A 16947-nucleotide genomic window follows, 5' to 3' on the forward strand; every position below is an offset into this window, starting at 1 on the left:
TGAGCATCTCTGCCACCGTTCCCAGCTCTTGAGTTATGGTTCCTCGAAGAAATCTTGCATAGAAGAATTCTACACAAGAATCAAGGGTGTTAGTCTACCCGAGGGAGTTACGACGTGGACATCATTCTTTCGGACCCTCACCGCTAGCCAAATACAGTGGACGCTAGGATGGTTGCCCGTTGATGAGGTCATATATATGCCTGCAGCTAGGACCCACTTTCTATTGATGGGGCTCAAGAGCATTCAGCCCTACGCGCCATATCGGGTTTTGAGACAACTCGGGAGATGCCAAACAGTGCCACAGGAGGAAGATCTTAGTGCCCAAGTAATTGAGATTAGTCCTGACGGACAGTTTCCTGAAGCAAGAGTCCGTTAGATCTGGAGTGGATGCCAATATCTAAAAGCAGATACTTTCGTGCAGGATCGGGCCAAAGGCGAAGTGGCGCCAGGATACCTTGCTTGGTACAAGAGAGAACTTGAGCACGAAAGGCCGGCTAAAAGACCCCATCTCCAGGAGTTCGTCAAGGCGTCGCAAGAACAGTGGGATTGGTTGGCTAAAGAACACGAGTACAGGGTGACAATAGGCAAGTTGGAGAAGCAAGTTATGGATTTGAAATTTGAGAAAGATTTGCATGTCGCTGCAGATGAGGGAGAAAGGAGAAAACTAGCTCAGGAAAACGAGGTCCTCAAAACTCAAATCCAGGAAACGAAAATAGCTGCCAGAAGCCAGGAGAGAAGCCGGGCTGAGAAAAGGTTCATAAACGGTCTAAAGAAGAAAGTCCTCGAGTATCAAGAAGACATGGAAAAATCTAAAGCTGGTCTAGCGAGAATCCAGGTGAAATGGATAAAGAAGACAGAAGAGCAAGTACGGTTCATGCGACAAATGAAGAGGGACTACGAAGAGCGGATTTTCAGACAAGCCCGAGATGCCAGAACAGATAGGAAGTGCTACTATGATCTAATGGCCCGAATGAAGAAACAGACGAATGAGTTTTAGGATCAACTCTTTTACAACGCTCAAGTGCTGGGGACGCGGAATCAACAAATAGAGCGATTGCTTATGGAAAGGGACAAAATCAAGGGAAGAATCGATAATATCGGGAACTACATCACCATAAAGAGCCTAGCTGGTAAGGATATGTCCCGTACCACATTCTTTGCTTCAATAATGATTTATGTCCACCATATCATGGAAGATTTGAAATATCTGCAAAGGGGCCTTGCACTTGCGAGGCCGAACGATGCTCCGCGGGCGCTAAAATTCAAAACTTTGAGACATTCATAGTTTGAGTCTGTATTTTCCTTGTCTTCAGAGTCTACTGTCCGTTGGAGTTTGATTTCCCTTTTTTGCATAAAGTCTGTAGTCTGTATCAAGACTGTCAGTTTCCTTTCAAAAATGTTTTGCCTTGTAATAAAACGTTTTGCTAATGAAGATTGAAAAATCCAAAAATGGTGTCTCTATTTTCCGCACTTGTGGCAGAACTACGCACAGTCTGATTCATGCGGGGACATGATACGTAGGCAATCTCTATAGAATTCGACCACCACTAAAAAAGAAAAAAAAGGGAAAATGAAAAATAAATAAAGAAGGATAGAATAAAGGAAGCTTAAAAAAGGGGCACAATTATGAGAGGTCGGAATTACGCACGCAACCGAAGCAAATGCTTGATAGAAATGGTTAATTGCCTAGGTGCATTGCATCCCAACGTGTAATTGCATATGTGTTAAACTCTAAAAACTAACAAGTTTGCTGATTTCCAGAGAATTCAAGCAGTTAGTTTATTTAGAGGATACTGGCACATTACCATTACCAAACCAGATCAAAGGGACCAATACCGGAAATCATGTCTAGCCTAGATGCCGACACTAGTGTTGAAGTAGAGGATTTGGACGTCTATAAAATGAAAGAGGAGATGCTCAAGCTTAAGCAACAGATGGCCGAAATGTACCAGGCATGGTCCAAAGGGCAATCACCGCCAGCCAACCCGGCTTTTACCCCACCACTAGCTCAGTCTTAGGATCACCCTGCCACCGATCCAGGCTTTCCCATTTATCAACACTACCTTGGCACTACTTCTCATACGCCACAAGCTCCACCACCAAAATCAATTCCATATCCTCCTCCGCCAATCACCCCTGTCTTTGTGGCATCTCCACCAGCTGCACTCCATAAATCCCCGAGTGAACCTATGTTCCAAGCGCAGAACAACCAGTATTATCCCCCGGAGCTTACCTTCAAAGCGCCTGAAGCCTATCCACATGATCCACATTCTGACCTACCGGAGAAAGCAGAAAAACCGGCCAGAAATCCTGAACAAGAAGAGATGTTCAGAAAAATGAAAAGCATAGAACAATCCTTCAGGGATATGAGAGGGTTAGGAGGTCAGGTGAGTGTAGCTTACAAAGACCTGTATTTGTTCCCAAATGTACAACTATCGGCAGGGTTCAAAATGCCCAAGTTCGACTTGTACAACGGACACGGTGATCCGGTGGCCCATCTGAGAGGTTTTTGTAGCAAGATGAGGGGAGCAGGCGGAAGAGATGAATTACTGATGGCGTATTTCAGCCAAAGTTTAAGTGGATCGGCGTTAGAATGGTACACCAGACAAGATCATAGCAGGTGGTACACATGGGACGATTTGGCCCAAGCATTCGCTTGTCACTTTCAATATAATCTTGAGATCATTCCAGACCGACTGTCCCTGACCAAACTGGAAAAGAAGCACAGTGAAAACTTTAGAGAATATGGTTTCTGGTGGAGGGAGCAAGCAGCAAGGGTAGATCCCCCAATGAAAGAGAGCGAGATGGTTGATTACTTTTTGCAGGCTTTGGAGCCGACCTACTTTGGTCATCTTGTGTCCGCAATTGGCAAATCTTTTAATGAGGTTGTAAAAATGGGAGGCATGATCGAGGAGGGGCTTAAGTCCAACAAGATCATGAGTTATTCAGCGATCAAGGCAACCACCCAGGCCATTCAAAGCGGCACTGGGGGTGTACTTGGGAAGAAGAAGAAAGAAAATGTCACGACTGTTGAGTCTGGAGCCTGGTTCGGATCTAGAAGCCCGTCACCTTACTATAGCCAACCACGACCCTACCACCAAAATTACCCCCATACTCCATATAGCCCTCCACAACATTACTACCCACCGCCAGATCCCCATTTTTCCGTCCATCATGCACAAGCCTATACCCAAACCCCGGCACACGCACAATGGCGTACGCCAGCTCCACAAAATACATACCCAGCCCCATGAAACACATATCCACCCCCAAGGGCCTACAGAAATCCCCCCGGGACAGGTTTCCGACCAAATCCATCCCTCAAGAATGAGAGGTCACAAACAGAAGCAAAAGACTTTCACTCCACTGGGCGAATCATATACCAGTCTTTTCCACAGATTGAGGCAGTTGGGCATGTTGAACCCAATTGAGCCTAAAATGCCAAATCCTCCCCTTAGAAATCTTGACCATTCAGTGAGTTGTGAGTACTGTTCAGGGGCCCCAGGGCATGATACATAGAAATGTTGGAAGCTGAAAACAGCTGTGCAAGAGCTTATCGATACTCATCGGATCGAGGTTCAAGCCCCAGAAGCACCAAATATTAATCAGAATCTACTGCCAGCTCACCATGAGACACACGTGATTGAGTTGATACACAAATAGGGGGAGCCCAAGAAGCCCTCACAGACGGTAATAATGATTCGTTCCAGCGAAACCAGCTCAAAGGAAAAAGTAACCAGTGGGAAATCAGTGGTCCAGTTGAGAGGGGTAGATGATAAGCCAGCTGTGGTAGCCGAGAGAGGGTCGTCGAGCCTTGTTGCAGTGAAACCCGAGAAAGCTAAAGTAGTAGTGCCAATGGTTGCAAGTAAACCTATTGTGGTCGTGAAGGGTGCTCGCACATAGCCTGTTATTATAAAACCGGTAACTCAGCTTCCAGTGATCAACAACAAGGTTGTTCCTTGGAATTATGAACGGATGACGGTGATTTACAAAGGGAAAGAAGTCAAAGGAGAAGTGTGTGAAGCCCAAGGTCTAACTCGTTCGGGAAGGTGTTTTTCTCCCGCAGAGTTAAGAAGGGCCAATCCAGTAGCGACAAAGAATCCAGTTACCGAGGAAGATGCGGAAGAATTTTTAAAGAAAATGAAGGCGCAAGATTACTCCATTATGGAGCAGTTGAGGAAGACCCCGGCACAGATCTCATTGTTATCCTTGTTGATCCATTCAGATGAGCACCGCCGGGTATTGATGAAAATTCTGAACGAAGCCCATGTTCCGGATAAGATCTCTGTGAACCATCTGGAGAAAATAGCAAACAAGATTTTCGAGGTCAACAGGGTCACTTTTTCAGACGATGAGTTGCCCGTGGAGGGTACAGAACATAATAGAGCCCTCTATTTGACCGTGAAGTGTGAAGATTCGGTAGTCACTCGAGTACTGATTGATAATGGGTCCAGTGCCAATATCTGTCCTTTGACCACATTGAACAAACTGAAGGTCGATGGTGACAGAATTCACAAGAACAACATCTATGTTCCAAGGTTTGATGGAGGTGGTACAGACACAGTGGGTGACATCGTACTTGAATTAACAATTGGTCCGATCGAGTTCACCATGGAGTTTCAAGTGTTGGACGTAGCAGTGTCATATAATCTTCTGTTGGGGCGACCCTGGATCCACGCCGCCAAAGCAGTGCCTTCTACATTACATCAGGTGGTCAAATTCGAGTGGGATAGGCAAGAGATCGTAGTATATGGGGAAGACAATGCAAACGGCGTAAGTGATGCCATCGTACCCTTCATAGAGGCTGACGATGACAAGGGGCCCTGGGTTTACCAAGTCTTCGATACGGTTTCAGTGGACAAAGTTCCCGAGGGTGAAAGCATCTCACTTCCCAAAATAGCAGCTGTAACTGTCATGGTAGCCTCGAAGATGTTGAAAAACGGGTTTGTGTCAGGCAAAGGTTTAGGGGCTGATCTTCAAGGTATTGTTCAACCGGTTTCTTGGGCTGGGGTTCAAGCCTATAGTGGAGGATGTGAGATGGGCCCGCAAGTTGAAGAAAAGAGTCTAGGTCCTTCCCAAGCCAATCCCGCGCCTGTCCAGATCTTTTGTCAGGCCGAGCATCAAAAAGCAATTCATGTCCAGGGTTACAGGGCCATTGATTGGTGCAGATGGAGACTTAAATGAAGGCTTTGAAAGATTATTCACCGAAATCAACATGGTAGAAGTTGGGGAGGGATCCAGCAAGGCGGATGTGCAGTTTGTGGGGCCAAAGGCAAAAATCAACAATTGGATGGCTACTCCTTTTCCCATTCGGAGGGAGTCTTGGTAGTTGGCTCTGATTTTCCTTCCTGTTTTCTGGATTATTCCAGGGTTGTAATCCAGATTTCTTTTTATTTTTATTGTGTTCATCAAAGTGTGAAACCTTGTTATCCCGTAATTCAATAAAATAAAAAAGTTTCTTCTTCATTCCTTATTTTATTTTAATTTTGTTTTCTTCTTTTCTTTTTTTTTGTACAGTTCTCTTTATACTGGTCTTAATAACATGGCGTGCATAAGGAACCTCAGCCCAGTCTTAAAAATCAATCTGATTCCGAAATGATAGTTCAAGAAGTAGATTGTGATTACGAATCAGAATATGATGATGAGGATGAAGCCTTCGAAGAAATTAGTAAGGAGTTAATTCACTTCGAAGAAAAACCCAAACCCAATTTGAATGACACAGAAGCCATCAATTTAGGGGACACAGACAACGTCCGAGAGACTAAAATAAGTGTCCACCTCGAGCCAAAAATCCGGGAGGAGTTAATCAAAGCACTCATTGAGTACAAAGATGTTTTTGCGTGGTCATATGACGACATGCCAGGTTTAAGCACTGATTTAGTGGTCCACAAATTGCCCACTAATCCAGCGTTCCCACCCGTCAAGCAAAAGTTGAGGAAATTCAAAACTGATATGAGTGTGAAGATTAAAGAAGAAGTTACCAAGCAGTTGGATGCAAAGGTTATTCGGGTCACTCGATATCCTGTTTGGTTGGCTAATGTCGTGCCTGTACCGAAGAAGGACGACAAGATCTGAGTATGCGTCGATTACCGCAATCTCAACAAAGCAAGTCCGAAGGATAACTTCCCACTACTCAATATCCACATTTTGATCGATAATTGTGCCAAGCGTGAGATCGGATCATTTGTGGATTGCTATGTCGGGTATCATCAGATTCTAATGGATGAAGAAGATGCAGAAAATATGGCATTCATCACACCCTGGGGAACTTATTGCTACCGGGTAATGCCATTTGGGTTGAAGAATGCTGGGGCAACTTATATGAGAGCGATGACTACTGTATTTCATGATATGATACACAAGGAGATTGAGGTATATGTAGATGAAGTGATCATAAAATCAAAGCATCAGGCCGACCACGTCAAGGATTTGAGGAAATTCTTCCAGAGGCTTCGCAGGTACAACCTCAAACTTAACCCCGCCAAGTGTGCATTTGGTGTTCCATTCGGAAAGCTGTTAGGATTCATAGTCAATCGGCAAGGCATCGAGTTGGACCCATCAAAGATCAAAGCCATACAAGAATTGCCCCCTTTGAGGAACAAGACTGAAGTGATGAGTCTGTTAGGAAGGCTGAACAACATCATCAGGTTTATTGCTCAGCTCACGACAACTTGTGAGCCTATTTTCAAGTTGTTGAAGAAGGACGCTGCGATCAAGTGGACTGATGAGTGTCAGGAAGCGTTTGATAAGATAAAAGGTTACTTGACAAACCCACCTGTGCTGGTTCCGCCAGAACCAGGGAGACCTTTGATTCTTTACTTGACAGTCTTGGAAAATTCATTTGGTTGTGTACTGGGGCAGCATGACGTCACCAGCAGGAAAGAACAAGCCATCTATTATCTTAGCAAAAGGTTCACAGCTTATGAGGTTAAGTACACTCACCTGGAAAGGACATGTTGCGCCTTAACTTGGGTGGCACAGAAATTGAAACATTATTTGTCATCCTACACTACTTATCTCATTTAGCGTTTGGATCCGTTGAAGTATATCTTTCAAAAGCCTATGCTGACAGGAAGACTTGCAAAATGGCAGATTTTGCTCACAGAGTTTGACATAATCTATGTGACTCAAACTGCGATGAAAGCCCAAGCATTGGCCGATCATTTGGCCGAGAACCCGGTCGATGAAGAGTATGAGCCACTGAGGACTTATTTTCCTGATGAGGAGGTGATGCATATTGATGAACTAGAACAGGCCGAAAAACCAAGCTGGAAACTTTTCTTTGATGGGGCTGCTAATATGAAAGGAGTCGGAATAGGAGCTGTGCTTATTCCTGAAACAGGGCATCACTATCCTGTTACGGCTCAGCTTCGTTTTTATTGTACCAACAATATGGCTGAGCACGAAGCATGCATTTTGGGTTTAAGGTTAGCTGTGGACATGGATGTCTAGGAAGTCTTGGTCTTGGGAGACTCGGACCTTCTGGTACATCAAATTCAAGGAGAATGGGAAACTCGAGATCAAAGCTCATACCATACCGACAATGCTTACATGATCTTTGCCAACGGTTTAGATCAGTGGAGTTCAGGCATATTCCAAGGGTCCATAATGAGGTCGCCGATGCTTTGGCTACCCTGGCGTCAATGCTGCACCATCCGGACAAAGCCTATGTCGATCCTTTTCACATTCAAGTACGAGATCAGCATGCTTATTGTAACATGATTGAAGAAGAACTGGATAGCGAACCATGATTCCACGATATCAGGGAATACATCAGAATGGGGATGTACCCGGTGCAAGCCATGGGGGATCAAAAGAGAACAATTCGACGGTTGGCAAGTGAATTTTTCTTGAGTGGAGGAGTTATGTATAAAAGAACACCAGACTTGGGATTGTTAAGATGCACAGATGCTAGACAGGCTATGGCTGTCATGTCCGAAGTACATTCAGGAGTCTGCGGGACACATATGAGCGGATATGTGCTGGCGAAGAAAATTCTCCGAGCAGGTTATTATTGGCTCACCATGGAGCGAGATTGTATTAGTTTTGTGCGCAAATGTTATCAGTACCAGATACACGGAGATTTGATTCATTCTCCACCATCGAAATTTCACACAATGTCAGCGCCATGGCCCTTCGTCACTTGGGGCATGGATATCATTGGACCAATTGAGCCAGCGGCATCCAACGGGCATAGGTTCATTCTGGTAGCCATTGATTATTTCACCAAATGGGTTGAGGCCAAAACTTTCAAGTCTGTGACCAAGAAAGCAGTGGTCGATTTTGTTTACTCAAATATCATCTGTCGATTTGGAATCCCAAAGGTGATCCTCACGGATAATGGTGCTAATCTTAACAGCAATTTGATGAAAGAGGTATGTCAACAGTTTAAGATTACACACCGCAATTCCACCCCATATCGTCCCAAGGTGAATGGAGCAGTTGAGGCAGCCAACAAAAACATAAAGAAGATACTTCAAAAAATGGCAGAAGGTTCGAGGCAATGACATGAAAAATTACCATTTACATTGTTGGGTTATCGCACCACTGTCCGTACTTCAGTAGGTGCAACTCCTTATTTATTGGTATATGGAACTGAAGCCGTAATACCTGCGGAAGTTGAAATCCCGTCCCTTCGGATTGTCGTTGAAGCTGAGATTGATGATGATGAGTGGGTCAAAACTCGTCTGGAGCAGTTGAACTTGATTGATGAAAAAAGATTGGCAGCTGTGTGTCATGGCCAGTTATATCAAAAGAGAATGGCAAGAGCATACAACAAAAAGGTGCATCCCCAGAAGTTTGAGTTGGGCCAGCAAGTGCTGAAACGCATCCTTCCACATCAGGCTGAGGCAAAAGGCAAGTTCGCCCCAAATTGGCAAGGGCCATTCATTGTAACTAGAGTGTTGTCCAATGGTGCTTTATGTTTAACAGATATCGAAGGAAAATGCATCGACATGGCTATCAATTCTGACGCAGTTAAGAGATATTATGTATGATTTCTTTTAATTGTAATTGTTGTTTGTTTGCATTTGGCATGATATCGGAGAATGAAATGACGGAGGCAATTTGTTCTTCCATCCAAACACTTCAACCTTTGCTTCCCCTTTTGAGCCTTATTTATTCTTTCATACCCCTCTTTTGGAATCAGTAATGAAAATGAAAAAAGGGAGAAAAGAAAAATAATGATAATAAAGACAAAAGAAAAGTCACAAGAAAAACAAAGGAATGGGGAACTATGTTCGACCTGATTCCTCAAAAAGGATACGTAGGTGCCTCACGGCTCGGTCATAGTGTAATAAGAATCAAAAATCCCCAAGCGAGAAAAACTGGGGCAGAAGTTGTGTTTATAATTTTGGGAAAGAAAGTTGATTCCAAGAGTTGTAATATTTTACCCATCAAAATTATTTTAAATTTTTTCTTTAGCCATACACCAGAAACCCATATTGATGTCCAAAAGACCTCCCGATCAGTATCCGAGAAGTGCCAAGTCGGGCAAATGGAAGTCTGTAGTAACACTCTGGTCCCCAGCAGAAAAGAAATGAAATGAGAGAATCTTATCAGTAACACCCCAATCCCCAGCTGAAAAGAAATAAAATGAGAGAGTCTTATTGGTGAAAACCTTCACAGGCACCATAAGGCGACAGAAATTGAGAGAAATAAAATGAGAGAGTCTTATTGGTGAAAACCTTCACAGGCACCATAAGGCGACGGAAGTTGAGAGAAATAAAGTGAAAGAGTCTTATTGGTGAAAACCTTCACAAGCACTATAAGGCGAAGAGAGTTGAGAGAAACGAGAGAGTCTTATTAGTGAAAACCCCTCGAAGGGCACTATAAGGCGACAAGGAATTAAAAGGGGGAAAATGAGATAAGGTTGACAGAAATGATCCGTCGAGGCATCAAGCAGAACGAAGATGTTGATTCGGCAAAAGAGTTGGGTTGCGGGACCTTTGAAATGCAAAGTAAGGCCATCAGGAAGATTGACTGATATAATAGACTGGGTTGATTAAGCCGAAATGCACGACATGATCATTGAGATCGGTTATACCATTCAGATAAGTCTTTTTCCTTTTTCTCTTCAAACAATTCTTTAGAAAAATTTAACTTTTGAAGTCATCATCTTTCATTTCATTTGGTTAAAGATTTTTTTTATATATAGTAGTTTGTCTTTAAGAAGGATTTTCAAAGCCAACTACCAGTCGCCAACATGGGGCAAGGTAAATGGGGATAAGACATGCCGGAGATGATGTGTCGGGACAAGAAAGACGTCATTATAAGACCAAATGATGGATTTCTCTAAGATGTCGTGGAAAGTATGGAGTAAAAGTGGAAAACAACGGTCGAGAAGTGGGTGAATACAGAAGCATCAAGAAGGTCGAAAGTTATCAGCCAAGTTTCAAGACGGTCGAACAACGCAGAGCATGGAAAAAAAAGGGAAAACCATCCCCAGCAGGAACGTCCCCCACGTTTTAAACTAACAAATTTTCTTTGATTTGAAGCAGGGACAGGAAATATTATTGATGACGAAAAGATATGCCACAAGAAAGATTGTCAAACTGGGGCAGAAAATTTTCTTTCATTTCGAAGATTTTCTGGAAGTCTAACACAAGTTTTGAGGGAAGCGGTATCCCCAGTAGTTTTTGGAAGAAGGCAATACAAGTTTTAAAGAAAGCAATTCTGGGAGGAAGATAACATAAGTCTTAAGGGAAGTAGTTTCAGAGGAAGGAAAACACCAGCTTTAAGGGAAGTAGTCTTTGAAGGAGGAGAATAACATATTTTTGAATAAAACACCGGAGTTATCCCTAGCAATTTTCAGAGGAATGAAACACCAGTTTTGAGGGAAGCAGTTCTGAAAGAAGATTATTCAAGTTAGAAGGAAAATTGTTTAGGAGGCAGGAAGGAACAACGGCGATAGAACGCATTTTTAAGTCGTTGATGAAGTCAGGAGCCCGCCTGGAGAATGGAGGTATTATATTTTAAGAAGTTGTTGAAGTCAGGAGCCCGCCTGGAGAATGGAGGTGTTATATTTTTAAGTTGTAGTTGAAGTCAGGAGCCCTCCTGGAGAACGGAGGTGTTACATTTTAAGAAGTTGTTGAAGTCAGGAGCCCGCCTGGAGAATAGAGGTGTTATGTTTTAAGAAGTTGTTGAAGTCAAGAGCCCGCCTGGAGAATGGAGGTGTTATATCTTTAAGTTGTAGTTGAAGTCAGGAACCCGCCTGGATAATGGAGGTATTATCTTTTTAATTCATAATAGAAGTCAGGAGCCCGCCTGGAGAATTGAGGTGTTATAATTTAAGAAGTTGTTGAAGTCAGGAGCCCGCCTGGATAATGGAGGTATTATCTTTTTAATTCATAATAAAAGTCAGGAGCCCGCCTGGATAATGGAGATGTTATATTTTTAGAAGTTGTTGAAGTCAGGGGCCCGCCTGGAGAATAGAGGTTGTTATACGTTCAAGTTGTAGTCGAAGTCAGGAGCCCGCTTGGAGAATGGAGGTATTATTTTTTAAGTCGTAGTAGAAGTCAGGAGCCCGCCCGGAGGGCGGAGGGTTACAACAAAAATCCCCAGCATAAACTCAAGTGCAGAAGTCAAAAGAGAGGCAACAATGGTCAAAGAAAGATGATTCGCATGTCGAAGGAGAAACAATTCGAATTTCACAAGAAAGAAAGAAACATCAGAGGAAACACAAGCCAACAAGAAAGCAAGGCAACAAGAGCAAGTTTGAAGATCTAGATAAGATTTTATAATTCCTAGTTTAGTCTAGCATCTTGTTTTCATTAGCATGGTGTAATAAGGAGGTCAGTAAGCAGATAGCAGCAGCAGCAGCAATAGCAGTGGCAACAAAACCACAGCTTCATGGTAGTCCCAGCTACTGAAACTTCTCGAACTACATTGACATGATTCCCTTTTAGCCAGGGATATGTAGGAAACCTTTGAAGCAGAGGTTCGGTCAAATCTTTCAAAGATGCTTCAAACAGAGTAACCGGATGGGCAAAAATCGCTCATATCCGCTCACTTTATCTTTGCACAAAAACTCTTCGTGTTTCCGGATAATGAGGGGCAGCTGTGAGCACGTGATTTTTGCCCTACGAGAACTACTCCCAAAAATTCAAAAATAAAATGGTTTTGTGTTGTTTGTGATTTATTTGTATTTTGTCTGTGCATGTTTATTTCTATTTTAATTAAGAAAAATACAAAATATGTGTTGCATGTACATTTAGGATTTAATTTTACAATTTAGGAATTAATTAAACAATCAAGTTTGTTTTACAAAATGGAAAAATCACAAAAATATGTACTTTGCATTTTTAGCATTTAATGTCCAAATTGTGTGATTTTATCTTTATTGGTGTTTAATTTCGTGTGATAATTATTATTAAGAGCTAATATTTTAAGTTAATTGTCGATTTTATGATTTAATTTAGGATTTTGGTTGTAATTTAGGAATTAAAAAGGAAATAAGTAGAAAAGAAAAAAAATAGAAAAAGAAATCAGAATTGGGCCCAAATTAATTTAAATCCCCAAGGCCCAAATCCTTACAGCCCAATTCGAACACCCCAATACCCGGCTTTTACCCCACCATCAGCTAAATCGAAACGACAGCGTTACAGGATCAACAAATCCCAACCGTTGAATCGTTTTGATCCAACGCCTCAGCACAATCCCCACAACCCGACCCATTTGTCCCCGGATCGACCCGTCCCCCAATGAAACCAAACGACATCATTTCCTATAAGGGAATTGATCCAAGCCATTGATCTCACTTGATCGAACGGCTTGGATCCAATCCCCACGTATGTATATAAGGGATCCAAACCATTCCCCACCCCCCCAAACCAAACCCCCCCTCGCCCTATCGTCTCTCTCAGACCCTTCAGAGACGCCCCCCCCCTCCCAAACCCTAGTCGCCCTCGTTCCCTTCGCCTGAAAACCCGACGGCGCCGGCTCCGATGGCCGTGAAAATAACACCCCTGAACCTTCTAACCACCCTCAACACAAATCTCTACCCCTTTTACCTCGAATCATTTCGGTTTGTTTCGAATCTTCAATCGAAGATTCGAGCAAAACCCTAAACCTACCCAACCAGTCCCAAGTTCACACCCCAACTCCACCTAACCTCGCTCGTTACCAAACCACCCCTACTTTGGCTCGAATCTTGCTAGAACTAGGCGAATTGTAAATCGATTGAATAACCCTAGAAGGAACAAACCTGGAGTCGTCCGAGGGGAAAAAGAAATTGGGGTTTTAATCGACTTTAGTCGAGTGTTCTCAGTCGAGAACACTCGATTAAAGTTTGTTTTTACCTCAAAAAGGTTCAAGTCGAAGGTCAAACTGATTGGAGTTCGGTCTATAGATTTTGAGGTATTTCCTTTCCATTTCTTTTTCATTTTTTGTTGTTTGTTGTTTATCCGTTTAAAGTTTCATTGTAGTCCGGTTTTGTCAATGATTTTCCTCTTCCTCTCTTCGGACCTTTTTCTTGGTCCAAATTTTCTGTTGTTGATTATATGTTATAACTATTTAATAAATTGAATAAGTTTCGTCGATTAGTCCGGTAGGTTTGAGTGTTAGTTTAACACGATAATAGTTTAATTATGGTTTTGATTTCATAGTTCATTCCAGACTGTTTCCCCTCCTGCTTCGTTTGTGTTCTAAATTTTGTGTTGAAATGAGCCTGTTGGTATATTTGAACTTAGAACTGAGACTGTTGGTATATTCAGTTCATCACATTGAACTAAATTTATTGGTCGTTTATTATCCTGAATCTGTCAATCCCCTTAAAGCTCTTCTGGCTATTTCGTTTTTTTGTATTCCAATTTAATTAAGGCGTATGCTCGTCTAGTTGATTTCAGTTCATTTGTTGCTGAGCTAAATATGATTGGTTCCCCAATATAGTTAGTTCAATATGTGCTGCCTTGAACCCTTAGTCTTCATTTTTGATGCCATTTGATTTGATATCTTGAATTACTAACTGATTTTAAAAGATTTGAAAATGGTTTAAGTTGAATGGTCTGACAGTAGGGTACTAAAGTACCATTAAACTAATGCAATTGTTTAGTGTTAATAGGGAACAAAACATAATGGTATGAAAGGATTAAAAGGTATTGATTAAAATATGTTACTCATACCTGCTTGAACTTTAAATAAAGAAAAGGGTTAGTGGGGAACAAAACATACTCTAGTGGAGTGCTAAAGGTATCATGGGCAGAATTAGTTTCTTAATTCTGCCTAGTGTTCTTACAGGCTGGCAAGGTCAGTGTTTGGGTATAAGATGGAGGGACTTAGGACAGAGTTAGGGGATCCTTTTTTAGTCTGGTCTGGCTTTTCTTTTGGGCAGACCTTAGAAGAGAAAAAAATCTGAGGAGAAGGAGAGAGTTTTTATTGTTGCCTTAATTAATTTTTCAAGATTCTCAGCCAGTAGTCCAGCTCCCTGAGAATCATAAACAGTTTTAAAACTCTCTGCTTCAAGTTTCAGAGATCACTTTTGAGAGTCTTTAATCAGTTAGAGAGGGTCTTGAAAATTAGTTTCTAAAGCTTAAAGACTGGAAAGCTTGAATCTTGGCTTGACTCTAGCTCGGTTGAGTCTGTTTGTGGCTGTTTGGAACTTCAAATTGCTGTTGTGAACTGTTGTTGTATTGTTGCTCGTATTACTGTTGTGGCTGATCTTTCTTCTACTTTATTTCTATTCCAATTCCAGGTACACTTCCTTGATTTGCTTCCATGTAACTCCAAGTTGAAGTTGAAATGAAAATTGATACCAGATCTCTGCACTTTGGATGCTATCTGATATAGTTTAAGTTGTCTAAATTATTAGTTGTTGCTAGTTAATTAAGATGGTATTGATTTGAGCAATAGACTGGGTTGTAATAATATGGACCGTTAATTGGGATTGCCCTAGGTTAATCTGAGTTATATGTTGCAACTGACTGTCAGTCAGCTTAAGGATCTCGTGTTTGTTAATTGGTTAGATTGATGAGTGTGGAATGAAATTAGCTGTAGCTAACTTAGTTTGTATGTTTAGTATAGAGTTCTCAAACTGTAATAATGTGAGCTGAAATTATCCTTCAGTTTTGGCTAGTTTAATTTTGTTCATGATAATTTGATTATTAAAGTCAGAAGGCAGTTGAAATAGGAAACCACTTCGAGTCCTTGAATTCTCATATGTACTGACAGTAAACTTGCATGAAACCCTGAATCATTGGAGCATTGATTTAACATTCTCAATATATGTTTTCTTTCACCTTAATAGTATCCAATAGCTCATCAAAAGATAAGTAGAAATAATCTGAGCTTTTAAGCTGAAATCAGAAAGGTCAGTTGTTTCATCAATCTGAATAGGTGAATCACGTTTTTCCTTTGTTGTAAATGGTGAAATACGAGTAACTTGAAGCTGTCCATGATTACTTGAAATTCATTTTGAATGGGCGATCAAGGCTTAACAGCCTATCTCGGATGGACTGGGCTCCGATGCATTTCAGGCGGCCCAAGTTTGGTTTTAATTAAACGCCCGTGTAAACCTGGGCCCAGGCCTAAGACTGGTTTGCTCTCGTGTGTGCCTGGATTTTGGTCCATTTAAATGGGCTGTACTTCAGGCCCAAGCTGGCTAATAGTTCAAGTAGCGTGAATCCATTGACCTCAAATATAGTCGTTATTAATTAGGATTTCTTTTCTTTATTTTAGAGACACGAATAATTAGAAAAATCATAGTCGTTTTAGGATCAGTCCTTAAAATAAACGAGGTGCGCCGCACCAAATAAAATCACAAATTGTGTGGCCCTCTTTAACTACTTCTTTAAAAATGTTAGACCTCGGGACGCGCCGTTTAGTGAATTTCACGGCCCTCCCCAAAGATAATAACGCGCTAGTCATTTTAGACGCGCTTTTAATAATTTACTTTCTTAAACTCGGGTGCACATTTATGTGACCCAAATCCAAATCTCAACGGAGTCGAAATGTGTCAATAACCACGGGTGCATTGATGTGACGTGGTTCGAGATGTGTTTTCACGACGTTGCAATTCTCGTTAAAAATAATAATAATAAAAGCGGTAAAAAGTTAAAATTTGCACATAGGTTCAACATGTATTAAAATCAGATAAATAAGCCGAATATGACATTTGAGCGACCGTGCTAGAACCACGGAACTCGGGAATGCCTAACACCTTCTCCCGGGTTAACAGAATTCCTTATCCGGGTTTCTGGTTCGCGGACTGTAATACAGAGTCAATCTTTTCCTCGATTCGGGATTCAACCGGTGACTTGGGACACCATAAATATCCCAAGTGGCGACTCTGAATTAAATAATAAATCCCGTTTCGATTGTCCTTTAATTGGAAAAACTCCCTCTACGCCCCTGCGGGCGCAGGTAAAAAGGAGGTGTGACAGGGTTCATCCGAGGTCACAGGGTTATCGACGAGAAAGCTGAAGCGCGGGTTAAGTACAATCAACTGCGCAAGAGAAATCGAGAGTGTGAAAGCGAGCATCAGGAAATACAAGAAGCCCATCAGAAGTTGATCGAGGAATGGAAAGATATGGCTATTAGCGCCAACAAGAGACTAGGGTATTTGGAGCGGGGTCTAGTGGAGCTAGAAGGAAAGTTCATCAAGAGGATTGAAGACTGTCAAAACACTAAAAGGAATGCAGACAGACATTTGGCCCGAGCTTATCTGCTGCTAGGACTGCGCGAGTTGGTGAAACTGTTCGAGGGAGATAAATATGCCGAATCTGGGGAAGGCCTTCTGGGACCAAGTAGCTAGGAGTCTTTAATTTTGCTTTAATGATGTAATAAGGCCAATGGCCACTAGTGACATTTTACTTTCCGTTATTTAGTGTCGTTTAGGATTCGTCTTATTTTTATCAATAAAATGAGGCATTTAGCATTATAAGTTCTCCAAATTAATTTGTCGCTAGGCCTACCTCGGGCACAACGAGGCACCCAAATTAGGACGTGATTTAT

This window comes from Nicotiana tabacum, chromosome 20, assembly GCF_000715075.1.
Source record: "Nicotiana tabacum cultivar K326 chromosome 20, ASM71507v2, whole genome shotgun sequence".
Classification (NCBI taxonomy): domain Eukaryota; kingdom Viridiplantae; phylum Streptophyta; class Magnoliopsida; order Solanales; family Solanaceae; genus Nicotiana; species Nicotiana tabacum.